Source organism: Hyla sarda, chromosome 10, assembly GCF_029499605.1.
Source record: "Hyla sarda isolate aHylSar1 chromosome 10, aHylSar1.hap1, whole genome shotgun sequence".
Lineage (NCBI taxonomy): Eukaryota > Metazoa > Chordata > Amphibia > Anura > Hylidae > Hyla > Hyla sarda.
Genome location: NC_079198.1, coordinates 106,885,642 through 106,898,143, shown reverse-complemented (window position 1 = coordinate 106,898,143; position 12,502 = coordinate 106,885,642). Strand labels below are relative to the sequence as shown.

The 12,502-nt window shown below is 42.9% G+C and overlaps 1 protein-coding gene across 1 annotated transcript in view; it reads right to left on the bottom strand.

Annotated features, from left to right (window-relative positions):
* The window catches only part of ACAP3 (ArfGAP with coiled-coil, ankyrin repeat and PH domains 3), a 136,776-nt gene that overhangs the window by 32,826 nt on the left and 91,448 nt on the right, over positions 1–12,502 (bottom strand). The gene's annotated exons all lie outside the window — the stretch shown is intronic.

Genomic DNA, 12,502 nt, shown 5'->3' with positions numbered 1-12,502 from the left:
TTCTTTAATGTATATGGGGGGGGGGGGGGGCATTTACATGTGCTGCAATGGGGGGCACTCAGCAGTCCATGAAATTGGTATAAATAAATAACAATGAAATGAGGGGAACTTATCAAGTGTGTGCCTGCTAAATTGTGTCCTCTGTGTGTTTCTATTTGGCATTGTGCAGAAATCTGTACTTTTGATCAAGCCCCCCAATAAGCCTAAAATGGCTACTGAAAAATACCCTGTAATCTGAACGGTTGCTATAAGCAACACATTTATTCGGATAACTATCCAACATGTGTTTTGGTGGTTCCCACCATATATGTGGGCTCTAGATCTAGCTCCCTATGTATAGGCCACTGGTCTGAGTTGCACATTTCAACCAATCACAGCTCAGCTTTCATTTTACCAGAGATATAAAAGGTGAACGGTGATTGGTTGTTAAGGACAAAATCACAAAAGTTTTTTGTCGGGCAGGCGTATGCCGAAGAGCGTCCGTACAGCATACGTCTGACCGGTGTGGAAAGTCCACAGCAGCATCAGACATCACACTGGAGTCCATTAGTATTCACCTCAGGCCTCTCAGTCTTTGCTCCGTGACCTTTCTGTCAGATCTAAGAGGGATGATATTTAGGGTACCAAATGTCACATTGTAAAAAGTCTTTACAATCAATGATAGAATATGATAAAAATGACATTTACCAGCCTCCCTCGGCTTCCAGTTAGACTATTTCAGTACACAGTGAAGTTAGCTCTATAGCTACAATGGAACAAAATGGCTGCCCCTATAGGCTCTCAAGCCTAGGTGTCCAACTTGCGGCCCTCCAGCCAACGGTTGTGAAACTACAACTCCCAGCATGCTGGGAGTTGTAGTTTTGCAATCACTGGAGGCAATCTAGTTGGGAAACACTGCTTTAGAAAAGTGGTCCCCAACCTTTTTTTTTGCCCAAGCACCCCATGTCAGCCCATTTACCCCCCCAAAATTGTTATTTTAAAACATATATGTTTTTTTTTATATATTACTCCAAATTGTCCCTCAAAGTGCATGTTGGTAGGTACACTCGAGTGCTGCCTTACTTGCGCACACATGGAAAAGGAAAATAAGAGGAGGAACAAATGCTGGAGTGTTGAGACAATCATCCGGGGTACACGGATACATGGGGACTAAAAATATGCAAATGGGAAATGCCGGAGGGCACAGGTCAGTACTGCACAGCTCCTCTGCAGTGAAGTCACTGCTGCCATCTTGGTCCTCCTTATATCTCTTTTACTATGTGTGTCATTCAGCTTTCCCAGACTTCTGAATGGCAGAGAAGCTGATCTGCCATTCAAGAGTGTTAAAAAGCTGAATGACGCACATTGTGACAGCCATGTTGGTTGTCATTTAGTTTTCCCATCCTCCTGAATGGCAGAGACTCTGATCCGACCCCCGCAGGAAGCTGCAGCAGATACGTCTCCTCCATGGATATCTATGGGATACAAGGAGGGGGCGTGTCAGCCGCCACTCCGCGCAGAGGTTGGCACGCCCCCTTCCAGCAGTCTGCCGGGGCCCCATTCAGGACATTGTGGGGTCCCAGCGGTTGGACCCTCCCGCTATCTAGAACTTATTCCCTATCTTTTGCAACGGAGCACCACTGAGGAAATTCCATGTGGATTCTCCGTAGTGTGAATGGACCGTACTGAGTGCGAGTGGAATCCGGCAGCAAAATCCAGCTTGGAAATTCAGTTGCAGCAGTGTCCTATTGTGTTCAATGGGATTCTTCTGGACCAAACACACAGCAGAATTTATGCGTCAGTAACATCTGGAGCGGAAATTCCAATTCTGGCCTCAGCAGAAAGAATTGACACGTCAATTATTTCTGTGGAATCCACTCAGAAATGCATTGCTGTCTTGGAGATGGAGAATCTCCGTGCAGTTCTAGCACCTGCATGTCCTGCCGGCGCCCTCAGTCTGCGGGATGTTCGCCGGAGATTTTCTACCAAAATTCCGCTGTGTGAACATAGCCTTAGGGTCTATTCACACGGCAAAATTTTCGCTTGCGTAATTCCGTCTCCAATTAAAGCCCATAGACTTCTCTGGGATTCCGCACTCCCATTCACACTACTGAATTTCCGCCTGCGTAATTCCACCTCCAATTAAAGCCCATAGACTTCTATGGGATTCCGCACTCCCATTCACACTACTGAATTTCCGCTTGCGTAATTCCGCCTCCAATTAAAGCCCATAGACTTCTATGGGATTCCGCACTCCCATTCACACTACTGAATTTCCGCCTGCGTAATTCCACCTCCAATTAAAGCCCATAGACTTCTATGGGATTCCGCACTCCCATTCACACTACTGAATTTCCGCTTGCGTAATTCCGCCTCCAATTAAAGCCCATAGACTTCTATGGGATTCCGCACTCCCATTCACACTACTGAATTTCCGCCTGCGTAATTCCACCTCCAATTAAAGCCCATAGACTTCTATGGGATTCCGCACTCCCATTCACACTACTGAATTTCCACCTGCGTAATTCCGCCTCCAATTAAAGCCCATAGACTTCTATGGGATTCCGCACTCCCATTCACACTACTGAATTTACGCTTGCGGAATTCCGCAAGCAGTAATTCAGAAGTGTGAATTGGAGTGCGGAATCCCATAGAAGTTTATAGGCTTTAAAGGGGTACTCTGGTGGAAAACTTTATTTATTTATTTTTTTATCAACTGGTGCCAGAAAGTTAAACAGATTTGTAAATTACTTCTATTAAAAAAAAAAAATCTTAATCCTTCCAGTGCTTATTAGCTGCTGAATACTACAGAAGAAATTATTTTCTTTTTGGAACACAGTGCTCCCTGCTGACACCTCTGTCCATTTTAAGAACTGTCCAGAGTGGGAGAAAATCCCCATAGCAAACATATGCTGCTCTGGACAGTTCCTAAAATGGACAGAGATCTCAGCAGAGAGCACTATGTTCCAAAAAGAAAATAATTTCCTATGTAGTATTCAGTAGCTAATAAGCACTGGAAGGATTAAGATTTTTTAATAGAAGTAATTTACAAATCTGTTTAACTTTCTGGCACCAGTTGATTTAAAAAAAAAAAAAAGTTTTCCACCGGTGTACTCCTTTAATTAGAGGCAAAACTCCGCAAGTGGAAATTCTGCCTTGTGAACAGACCCTTGCCCAGCTCAATGTGAGGCAATGACCCTTGGTGCCTTCTGAAGGGTTAAACTGAATGTTATAGTGGTGCTAAAGAGACAACACCATCATGTGCAGTCATCCTGGAGTGCCGAGATAACAGGAGCCTCCCAATCACACCAAATGGCCCTAACACATCATAGAGAAGTCAATGGTTGCCAGGATATGAGCAGAGAAGATGAAAAGAAAGGAAGTAATGACCATTCAAGGAAATCAGGTTAAATGCAAATACACATGTATTTTGCTTTGCTTGATTGGGGAAGAAAACAAAAAACAATGTCTATACAGCATGGAAATAAACTCTAATGCTATATGTTGTTTTTAGTTGTATCACACTGAAAGAGTGAAACCGATACGTGACTGTGCTCACTACGGGGTTAACCACGCATGCCTTCATTTTCTGTAATGCGCTGTCTCCCATCTGTGACATCACAATGGTTTCTTTGGCAACATGTTCAATGCCGGAGAGGCCAAACAATACGGCAACAGTTTCCTTCCGAATCCCCTCATGGGAAATGTGCTAATTTATGCAATCGGATGGGCAGGGGATGAAAAAGTTGCCAAATATTGAAAAACGCTTGAGCCAAAGTGATCAGCTGTACAATATTTATTATAGGAAGGATTACATTGCTGGTTCTCCTACAGTGGTAATTATTCTACTGACACTACAACTCCCAGCCTGCCCTGACTTTCTAGTTCCCACTTGATATTAAAAGTAAAAAATCATATCTAAAAGACTGATGATTTAATTTCGGAGATCCAATGGTGTTCAACAGTAAATAACACCCAAAATACAGCTCAAACTTTGATACTAATCCATACAAAGCTGTCAGGTTCTACAACGATGTTTCCCAACCAGTGTACCTCCAGCTGCTGCAAAACTACAACTCTCAGCATGCCTGGACAGTATAACACTCATGCACACTCCTATGTAAATGAATCACTAACCCTATGTAGAAGTGCTGATAATCTTCAAGAATACTTATATAGAGGTAAGAGTAATTTTTTGAAATGCCCAATCCTATTCAAAAGCACCAGTACCCATACCCAATCCTATATAGAATTACCAGAACCCATGCCCAATCCTATACAGAATTACCAGAACCCATGTACAATCCTATATAGAATTTACAGAATCCATGCCCAATCCTTTATAGAAATACCAGTACTTATACCCAATCCTATATAGAATTACCAGTACCCATACCAAATCCAATATAGAATTGACAGAACCCATGTCCAATCCTACAGAGAACTGACAGAACCCATGCCAAATCCTAGATAGAATTACCAGTACTTATACCCAATCCTATATAGAATTACCAGTATTTATACCCAATCCTATATAGAATTATCAGTACTTATACCCAATCCTATATAGAATTACCAGTACCCATGCCCAATCTTAAATAGAATTGACAGAACCCATGCCCAATTCTATAAAGAATTACTAGTACCCATGTCCAGTCCTATAGAGAATTGAAACAACCCATGCTTAATCCTATATAAAATTGACAGAACCCATGCTCAATCTAATTTAGAATTATCAGTACCCATGTCCAATGTTCTATAAAATTGACAGAACCCATGCCCAATCCTATATAGAAATCACCAGGACCAATGCCCAATCCTAAACAGAATTACTAGGACACATGCTCAATTCTATAGAACATTACCAGGACTCCTGCCTAACCCTATATAACTGTACCAGTAATCGTACGGAATATTTAATCCTACGTAAAAGTACCAGCAAATTTATGCAACACCCAATCCTATATATAAGTACCAGTACCCATGCCCAATTCTTTACAGAAGTAGCCGTATTCTTATGGGATACCTAATCCTATATCCTAGTACCAGTTAGTTATTTTCTGGAATACTTCTTGTGTAAAATAAACATTTCCCATTACTTACCAGCAAATATTCCAGACGGCCGAATATCTTCATTTTTTCCAGCGGCGGCGGACGTGTTCCCTGACAATCAGACAAGACTAGAAATCCATGTAGCAGCAGCAGTAGCGGCGGTCATTTCTTCACGGTTACGTGTCCTGAATACTAAGGAGCCATCGTATGCTTTTTTTTTTGGTCTTGAGGCTATTTTGGTGATGCAGCTAAAGAGCAGGCAGGACTGACATGGTGCCCGGCCAGGTACTTGTGCCCGAGGATGATGAAGTGTCCGCAGGAGGAGGGGGGGGGGGCATTAGCATACAGCTGTTACTTGTTGGGCAGCAGAAGAATAGAGAAGGATGAAAGCCGAGGACAATACATGTTTATTGACTTACTCCCCGGGCCATAGAGGTAACGCCGCTAATGTTTTCTCACCCTTAGAACAAATTTAAAAAGGCAACACTCCCCCTGTACACCCTGTTCTAATCACAAAGGGGCTCCCATCCATTCTCCTCTGATGGGGGGCAATGCTGATAGGCTCCAGACGCACACGCCAAGAGTGTTAAGAAGAAGGTCCATCTGTCTTCCCCCCCCCCTCTCTAACACCGACCATGCTTTTAACCTTTTCATCACTACTAGTATTTCATCAAGTGGGAATAGACAAGACTATCGGATTGCGCACACACGTATACGCCTTTTACTCCCAGTCCCCCCCCCCCCTATACCTGCTGTTTTGCTGAGGGGAGGGTGATATAGGATAACAAAAGACGGTATATGTAGCAAAGCTGTTGTCGGTATCCAGCCTAAGGCTAGAAGATGACTGCAGTCATGCGTTTTTGTGTAGCCGCCATCACGATGTGACACTGCAGTCTATAGAAATGCATTGGATACCCCCCCCTATTGTATGCATTGGATCGTGGTCGCTATGATGGCTGTTCTACAAACAGTGTGAAATCATAGGTTAGGTGAAGAGATTAAGGGTATGTTCACATATTGCAAATAGAATATCCAGATTCACTGCAAAAAGTGGAAGAATTGCTGTAGACCGGTGCTTCCCAACCAGGGTGCCTCCAGTTGTTGCAAAACTACAACTCCCATCATGCCCGGACAGCCTTCGGCTGTCCGGGCATGTTGGGAGTTGTAGTTTGTAACAGCTGGAGGCACTCTGGTTTGGAGGCACTGCGGTAGACACACTTGGGGGAGATTTATCAAAACCTGTCCAGAGGAAAAGTTGCGGAGTTGCCCATAGCAACCAATCGGATTGCTTCTTTTATTTTTAAAGAGGCCTGTGAAAAATAAAAGAAGCAATCTGATTGGTTGCTATGGGCAACTCCGCAACTTTTCCTCTGGACAGGTTTTGATAAATCTCTCCCAATGGGAGAGATTTATCAAAACCTGTCCAGAGGAAAAGTGGCCCATAGCAACCAATCAGATCGCTTCTTTCATTTTTCACAGGCCTCTTTAAAAATAAAAGAAGCGATCTGATTGGTTGCTATGGGCAACTCATCAACTTTTCCTCTGGACAGGTTTTGATGAATCTCCCCCCCACTCTCTCTACAACAAATCTGCATCCTTCGGTTGTCAGGGCATGCTGGGAGTTGTAATTTTGCAACGGCTGGAGGCACCCTGGTTGGGAAACACTGTGCTAGACACTCTCTCTGCAGCAAAAATAAAAATTCAAACTCAATGGGGGAGATTTATCAAAACCTGTGCAGAGGAAAAGTTGCTGAGTTGCCCATAGCAACCAATCAGATCGCTTCTTTCATTTTTAACAAGGCCTCTGCAAAAATGAAAGAAGTGATCTGATTGGTTGCTATGGGCAACTCAGCAACTTTTCCTCTGTACAGGTTTTGGTAAATCTCCCCCAATAAGTCCAGAATAAATCCACGACAGAATGAGCCAAAAATTCTGTATCATTTTACAGCATAACCGCCCCCTGCAGTGGAAACCTGCAGAAATTCTGCGCACCCTTAGGGTACGTTCACACGTACCCTAAAGTGGGCGGGCTTATTGAAAGTGGGCGGGCTCTTCTCGGCTGTCCGCAGCAGATTTTCCGCAGCGGAATTTACACTGCGGAAAATCCGCCGCAGTCCCTACTGACTTTAATGGGACTTGCGGCGGATTTTCCGCAGGGTAAATTCCGCCGCGGAAAATCTGCTGCGGACAGCAGAGAAGAGCCCGCCCACTTTCAAATATGCAGCGGAAAAGCAGCAAAAAATCCACCTGTGTGAACCTACCCCTAGACGAGGTTCACACTATAGAATTTCCGACTGGATATTCCGAGAGCGCCTAGCGCCAACTTAATCAGTTGGAGCTAGGACCGGGCGGACATTGTGGTTTCCATAGATGGCAATGTCTGCGGAGCAGATTCCACCTAAAGAATTAGCAAATTCATTCTATTGGCAGTGGAACATTCTATTGGCAGTGGAACTGCAGCAGCAGAATATCCGCCGCTGACTTTCTGTAGTGTGCACTGTGCAGCAGGCTCCCATTGCCGCTCAAAAACTCCTATTCTTTTAAATGGAATACTGCTGCACCATGCAGACGGCAGAATTTCCACTGCGGAAACACTTGCCTTTGAGGATTTCAGCCTCCACAGAAAGAATTTACATGATGATTCTTTTTGCAGAATCCGCTGGGCATTTCTGAGCGGTCCTAGCACCGGCATGTTTTGGCGGCATCCGCTGTTTGGGGAATGTCTGCCCGAGAATTCAGCAATGTGTTTTGGGTCATTATTTTAGCTGTAAAGCAGCTGTTTTCGGTCTTAAAACATGGCCCTAATAATGCAAAAAAAAAATAAAAAAATATATATATTATTATTGTTAAGTTTAAAAAAAATGACCAAATAAAAAAAAAAAATTCTCTGTTTTTCATCCCTACAAATTCCATTAAATGTCATGTTCTCTACAGTTCTTTACTATCATCCCATAATCCAGAAAGTCTAATAATCCTGTACTTCTTTTCAGTACAGAATCACAATATAATTTGGACTTTTACAAGAACAAATGCAGAAGATGGACCATAAATAATGGATTATGGGAGAAAAAAATTCTAGCTAGGGTGGGTTCACAAGGAGTCTGTCCCCGTTTTTTTTAATCCCCGTTTTGGTTCCGTTCTTGCAGGCTATAAACGGATTAAAAATGGTTGTAAAAAAATCCCATTTATGTCAATGGGATTTTCTTACAATCCGTTTACATCCGTTTGTACCCGTCTGCACTCATTTCCGTTTTTTTGACGGCAGAAAAAACGGCACATGCAGTATTTTTTCTTCTGTCAAAAAAATGTAAGAAAAAAAAAACGGATACAGTAAATTTAACATTGAGGTCTATGGAAAACAGATGATCCTTTAACGTCATCAATTTGCATCCGTTTTTTGATCCGTTTTTACTTCTGGGCATGCTCAGAACAAAAAAAATTTTTTGGGTTTATTAACTGAACAATAACGGATACAAATGGATACAAATGGATAACATCCGTTTGCATCCGTTATTGTCTGTTTTAAAAAAAAACGGGACAGGTCTAGACAGCCGTGTGAACGCAGTCTTACAGGTTCATATGCATTTATTATGACAGTCTGATAATCCAGAATAACGCATAATCCAACATAATCCAACATCTGGTCCCATCCATACAACAGGCTCCAGAGATCATGTGACCCCAGATAATTGAAGAGCCGTAAATCTCTGACCTGCCTCGTGGCCCTGTTTTGGGTGATGAGGTTTTCTTTAGGCAAATGACACGTTCACATTGACCCCTGACCTTTCATTGACTAATGTCTGTTCCATGGACGGGTTGGCCGCAGGGAGGGGTCCCCCGCTCGCCAAATGTCGTTTCTCATTCCTGTGCTACAAGGTAACAAGCACTTGTGGGTGAGATCAACTATCACGGACAACAAGAAGATGTCAAGGGATAAGGTTTTGTATTTTTTTTTTTTTTACGTTCCAAATGCTAAAATGTGAGGACCACCTACACAAAGGATGAGAAACAAAGCCGGGCATGATGTTATGGTTGGCCGTGTTCCCAAAAAAGTACATTATAGGCTTTGGCACCCGCACCAATACTGCAGCTAATACAGACTTGTAATGCTATGTCTATCTCTATACATTAATTGGCCTCAACATATCCCCAACATATCCCCCACATATCCCCAACATATCCCCCACATATCCCCCACATATCCCCCACATATCCCCCACAACATATCCCCAACAACATATCCCCCACATATCCCCCACAACATATCCCCAACAACATATCCCCCACATATCCCCCACATATCCCCAACATATCCCCAACATATCCTCCACATATCCCCCACATATCCTCCACATATCCCCCACATATCCCCCACATATCCTCCACATATCCCCCACATATCCTCCACATATCCCCAACATATCCTCCACATATCCCCAACATATCCTCCACATATCCCCCACATATCCCCCACATATCCCCAACATATCCCCAACATATCCTCCACATATCCCCCACATATCCTCCACATATCCCCCACATATCCCCCACATATCCTCCACATATCCCCCACATATCCTCCACATATCCCCAACATATCCTCCACATATCCCCCACATATCCCCAACATATCCCCCACATATCCTCCACATATCCCCCACATATCCTCCACATATCCCCCACATATCCCCCACATATCCTCCACATATCCCCCACATATCCTCCACATATCCCCAACATATCCTCCACATATCCTCCACATATCCCCAACATATCCCCAACATATCCCCAACATATCCCCAACATATCCCCAACATATCCTCAACATATCCCCAACATATCCCCAACATATCCTCAACATATCCCCCACATATCCCCCACATATCCCCAACATATCCCCAACATATCCCCAACATATCCTCAACATATCCTCAACATATCCTCAACATATCCTCAACATATCCTCAACATATCCTCAACATATCCCCCACATATCCCCCACATATCCCCAACATATCCCGCGCATATCCTCAACATATCCCCCACATATCCCCCACATATCCCCACACCTCTTGTTTGAATAGTTATTGTGTAATTTTATGTCTGATACTTGTCTTTGTTTGTACCCCATAATTGTAAGCGCTGCGGAATCTGTAGGCGCTATATAAATAAAATAAAATAAATAAATAAAAATACATTAGATCAGTGTTTTCCAACCAGTGTGCCTCCAGCCTTTTCAAAACTACAACTCCTAGCATGCCCGGACAGCCGAAGGCTGTCCGGGCATGCTGGGAGTTGTAGTTTTGAAAAGGCTGGAGGCACACTGGTTGGGAAACACTGCTCCAATCTCAAGGGAAGGAAAACTCTCCAGAAGAGTCCAGAAAAAACCCTGTGGAGGAAATCTAAAGGGAGCTCCTTCTGTGGGCATACAGCAGTGTTTCTTAACCAGTGTGCCTCCAGCTGTTACAAAACTACAACTCCCAGAATAAGGCTACCCGGTATGCTGGGAGTTGTAGTTTTGCAACCGCTGGAGGCACACTGGTTGGGGGGGAAACACTGCTCTAAGCCCAAGGGAGGGGCAAGTCTCCAGAAGAGACAAGAAAACTCCCCTGTGGAGGAAACCTCAAGGCAACCATGTCCAGAGAGTTGCAGTGTTTCCCAACCAGAACGCCTCCAGCTGTTACAAAACTACAACTCTCAACATAAAGCTACCCGGGCATGCTGGGAGTTGTAGATCTGCACACTGGTTGGGAAATACTGCAGATCCCAGGTCTTTTGGCAGGCAATAATCTGATGTATCTGCGGTAGATACCCACGGGTATACATCTAGAAGCCGTAAGATCATCCATTACGCATTTGCGTGGAACCTTGGTCTATTGATGAGGAAACGGTAATGACCCTGGTGCAGTGAAGATGAGGCATTACAGGTCCGCCATTAAAAATCAATAAGCATTTTCTTTTTCAAGGGCTGTGTATAGTATTGTAGTTCCCATTAAGAAAACCTACTGTCATATCTCCTATAATTCATTCTTAGTTAATGGGGGAGGGGGGCTCCTATATTTAGGATACAAAGAGCATTTCTTCTCTTGGAGGACCTATCCTGTCCTACATTATACAGATAAACCATTTCATTTCAATGAACACTTAAAAGGGGTACTCCGGTGAAAAACAACTTCTTTTACAATAAACTGGTGGCAGAAAGTTAAACAGATTTGTAAATTGCGTCTATTAAAAAATCTTAATCCTTCCAGTACTTATCAGCTGCTGTATGCTCCAAAGGAAGTTCTTTTCTTTTTGAAATTTATTTTCTGTCTAACCACAGTGCTCTCTGCTGACACATTTGTCCATGTCAGGAACTATCCAGAGTAGGAGCAAATTCCCCATAGCAAACCTCTCCTGCTCTGGACAGTTCCTGAGATGGACAGAGGTGTCAGCAGAGAGCACTGTGGCCAGACTGGAAAGGAAATTCAAAAAGAAAAGAACTTCCTCTGGAGCATACAGCAGCTGATAAGTACTGGGAGGATTAAGATTTTTTATAGAAGTAATTTACAAATCTGATTAGCTTTCTGGCACCAGTTGATAAAAAAAAATTATTGAAATTTTTTTTTTTACCAGAGTAACCCTTTAAGGTACTGTAAGGAGCTGTAATCTATGAGGAACAACTTCTTCCAGGCTTCCTCATAGATTACAGCTGATTGTTGGGGATTAAAGCAATGGGACGATTTGTGATCAATGTATTATGTGTTATATATAGTGTGTGCTGTTTATTGTACTGTCATGCTATGTATGATTGTAAGTCACTGTATGACTTGTAATGATGACTGAATGATCCAAGCTCTTTCAAGAAATGTATTCTTATAAAAGACCTAAACCTAGCCCCCTTCATCCTCTAATATGTCATCTATAATTTTAATTGATTCGAGAAAAATACTAAAACGTGTTTTTCCATTTTCTGATTGCAATTTTTTTTGGACATTATGGGGACAGCCATATTTCCTGAGCGGTTTTCTTCTGTTTACAGCATTTAGAGAGATGCTTTATAGCAGACACATGACCATTATAAACAACAGTCTGGAGAGGACCTAGTGGCTTCTATAGGAATGTGTTCTAGGCATGCTGTGTGACCTGCGATGAGGTCAGTGTTCAGGGAGGCGGAGGAAGGATCCTGTGACCATAACCTATTGTGAATGACCTAGTCCTATCCAAAAATATAAAAAAAAATATATATAATATATATAATGTTTAATAAATCAGTCACTATAAGATGACACATTTCCTTTCGTCATACTCTACTAGGCATGCTCTGAGACCTGTGCTGGGTGGAGAAAGGGCCCTGTGACCATCACCTATTGTGAATAGTAGATCACTTATCTATATACTGGTGTTGCCTTACACTGCACTTTTGACAATGAAACGTCATGTGTTCCCTACAAAAGTGTTAGCTTATTGTTAGGTTTAGTAGCCAGAATGA